Below are 287 nucleotides of genomic sequence, written 5' to 3'. Positions count from 1 at the left end.
TGGCACTGTGTCAACATTCAACTGAAACCAGCTCCATTTCTGGAGTGTTCAATTACATAAGCCAATACATTATGTTTATAACTGAAGACAGTTTGAACCAAGCTTTCTGTTCATTACAACTGCTGTCATCTCATTGATAGCATTTTTTTTAACACTGTAAAAAAAAAATCAGTGACAACCAGAAAAATACTGCTTTTCTTCACATTTGTATGGATTTTAGGAAATTATTATCTTTTCCCCAGGAGAAATAAGCTACAGACAAAACTAGAAGTAGAACCACACTGTAA

Source organism: Bubalus bubalis, chromosome 18 (genome assembly GCF_019923935.1).
Source record: "Bubalus bubalis isolate 160015118507 breed Murrah chromosome 18, NDDB_SH_1, whole genome shotgun sequence".
Lineage (NCBI taxonomy): Eukaryota > Metazoa > Chordata > Mammalia > Artiodactyla > Bovidae > Bubalus > Bubalus bubalis.
Note: the sequence above shows the minus strand (reverse complement) of the source record.